The 3,483-nt window shown below is 35.8% G+C and overlaps 1 pseudogene; it reads left to right on the forward strand.

The window, feature by feature from the left end:
* The first annotated feature begins 814 nt into the window (after positions 1-814).
* LOC131680060 (uncharacterized) lies at positions 815-2,480 on the forward strand (annotated as a pseudogene).
* Positions 2,481-3,483: the final 1,003 nt, after the last annotated feature.

The following is a 3,483-nucleotide window of genomic DNA, read 5'->3' on the forward strand; positions in this document are numbered from 1 at the left end:
GATGTTAACGTTTTACGAAAAAGAAAAGTTTTCTCTTTCGTTTACTGCTGTGATTTATAATCGGCGATTATTCGTTTCTCTAGAATTTCCTCCCAAAGTGGACTTTGACAGCATTCTTATTGGCCCTTTCAAAAAAAACGCGTGATTTTTTCAATCACCTCAGACTCCCAGGGTTTATCGTTCTTTTTGTTGCGTTAATCCTCACAGTGCTATATAAGTTACTATGATAGGTACGGTTTATTATCCAAATGACTGTATGGCAAACAAAAAATATCAATACTCCAACAAACATTTTGCATTTTGCCATTTTCATTATTACATGCCGGATTTTTTTTGCATCTTCTAATGTACTGTTGATCGACAGGAGCACATAAATTGAGATACAAGGAAATTTCGATTAGTTTGCAGTTTGATGTTTGTAGTATAAGTGCTAATATTCAACATTTTCTGTGCACACACAAACATGTATGATTAAATTTATTAAATTTAACTTTCTTTAAATTTTAGGTACAATCAACGAAGATCATTCAAAATCAATTAAACAAAGGAGTTTTCTCTACGATCAGTCTTTGACCATCAATGCCAATTCATCAGCTTTGCTTCCTCAAACACAGCCTACCTCAAACATAACTTCAGTGGTTCCGTTCTCAGTCAACACACTAGATCAAATTCCAGGATTATCGCAGGAGCTAATGGTGCCCATTCTGGAGGTGGATTTGCATGGCGACTCCATCACAGACACGGACGATGATTCATCACAGGAAAACATCAGAACTACGTTAGTTGTCAAAAATATGACCGGAGAACCGAATGAAGAGTTGAACGAGGTCCGCATGAGGTGAAGCTATTGAAAAGTTCCAAAAAAATCGCATCAAGTGAACTAAAGTTTCAAAGTTTCCAAATAAACTGGAACAAAATAAGTTACAATATACATATACGTCTCCAGGATTTGCAAAAGTTTCGTAGCGAGAACCCAAATAAATGTGCACCTCGGTCGCTCCAGCTATCAAAAACTGAGTGGAGCGGCATTACATCATCGGTGGTGGATCAACTACGGGCGATTGACACTGAAATTCAAGCTAGCGTTATGGAAAACGTCGCAAAAGATATTTTTGAAAAGTATCCATGCCTTATCATTTTAGACGACGATGGTTATGATACAGGAATAGGATATGGATGGATTAAAAAAAAATGTTAAATCGAAACTCTTATCTGAATCGTTTCAAGAACGAATGTGACGAGTCGGTACCAACTAAAATAGATGTTCGGCTGAATTGTAATGTACGTGCTGGAACGAATAAAGAATATTGGGAAAACTCGAGCAAAGAGTGTACTAAGTATATCCTATCAACACCTGCACGCAACGAACCTGGATTACTTACACCGGAGTTTTTGAGAGAGTCTCAGTCATATGTTCGATATCTGTTTGACGACGTAAACCACTTAAGGAACTGTTGACAGATTTCCCAGTATTGCGGCGAAAATGCATTTTGGATTATCATTTTGAGTGTGCCACTGGTGCATCAGTTAAATATTTAGAACATTATTGTATGGCAAAACGGTCGAAGCTAATCGACTATTCGAAGACCAATCGGAAGGTCACTCATTTGGATACAACAGCTTCGGATGTCGATATATTTAGATTTCTGTGCTCTTTGTTGGGAGAAATTATCTCCTATAACAAAACTAAATTTATAAATATTTATTGTTTAAAATATTTTATAGATCGGAACGAAGATTGATGGTATTTCTACTGATTGCTCTGGACCTATGCTAGTTGCCATAGGCAGGTCAAGATTGTTTAATAGAAACATAGACAAACAGATATATCAAAAAACAAGTACTTATTGCATACTCGCTTCTCTCATACTTAACTGAATTTATATTATAGAGTGTAGTTCAGCGATGATTTCTTCAATAATCTTTTGTGGAGGAATTTTAAACAAACTAACTGCAGTAACTAACATTTTTAAAACACATATATAAAGATATACATTAAGTATTTACAAGTTTAAATACTAAATCTATCTCTTTTTTTTTGGTCACGTGTACTTTTTGGTTTACATACTAAGTTTCGCGTTAGCACTTTTGATGAGTCGCACGGACTATGCGATTCTGAAGACTCCTTTTATTCTGATAATTCAGTGTCATCACCTAATATCGTTCATTTAATTTTGATTCTTTGTTACATTTCAGATTATGGAAATGATAAAAAAGTGTACTACGTATTTGCCGAGCAAGTGCGGCTGAGTGAAGGAACGGAAAACGTCATCGAAGCGGTATCTGATCTTCTTTGTGTACATTATGTACATAACTTCATGTACATGCGACAAATATCGAAGTTTTTGGAGTTTATACAGCAATATTTTTTTAAGATTCTACCGATAACAAGATCGAAGTCTAACGCTACCCTCAAGGGACAACAGCAGAGAGTTTTTAAAAAGGTGATCAAGGCTATTTCTGAGTACTGTGCAGAATAAATGATATGAAAGATGTAACAATTAATGAAATATTAATGATCTTGAAGAGTACATATATACTCATATAGCTTTCGAAAGAAACCTTCTTGACTTGACTTCGAAATGCACATCGTTTGATAAACAAATCCAACGATCGACAAAAGGTTTGTTTTCAAAATATAATAGGAGTCATTTGAAGTGCTGCCTTTGGAAGCGGTTGCCAAAATTCTAGTGTTGAAACCATCGTAAAGGGAGTGTTGCCGTTTTGACTGATTTTCACTCTGCGTCTCATTCCCTATTCTCTTTGGTAGATCCCAGTGACAAAGCTTTTTTAAATAACCGATTTTTTTTACAATTTAACATTAAAATATATTTAAAATTCAGTCGACGGCTCAAAACTAAATGAAAACAAACATAAAAAAAACAAAAAGAACGTCAAAAAACAAACTACGAATACTACTTGTGATCGATTTACGATTAGTAATAATGTTCTCGTCAACAGGATTCGACTTATTTCTTTGTAAAACTTACTGTTTTGTCTATACACAAAGTAATGTCCTATTTTTTTCAGTGGCCGCTGGTATTTCTGACTCTCCTGTCGGGGAAGAAGTGGCAAGTATAGTTGCTGATACTCCCACGGTTGCAAATTTCAAGCAAGTAGAATTTGTAAACAAAACTACAAACAACACTTTCCTCGAAGGTGTTTCGATGATTATATCGTCAACGCCGATAATAAGAAGCGGAGTCATAACATTCATTGATCCCCGACAAACACTTTCGCTAGATCTATCGGTATCAATGATTGGGAACGAAAAACCTTTAAATTTAACGATCCAGACTAGCGATGTTCCATGCGATCTGGCTATGCCAAAAAGTAATGCTCCGAAGAAGGCGATAAATTTGTATATGGCGATACCCGAACAGAAAGCTTAACCATATCATCTCTTTGGTCCACTCATCACGAAATTCTTCCCGAATCTGTCGAATATCCGGGAAAAGCTTCAAACGCTCGGTTTATTTTGCC

The sequence above is a fragment of the Topomyia yanbarensis genome, chromosome 2, assembly GCF_030247195.1.
Source record: "Topomyia yanbarensis strain Yona2022 chromosome 2, ASM3024719v1, whole genome shotgun sequence".
Taxonomy (NCBI): Eukaryota; Metazoa; Arthropoda; class Insecta; order Diptera; family Culicidae; genus Topomyia; species Topomyia yanbarensis.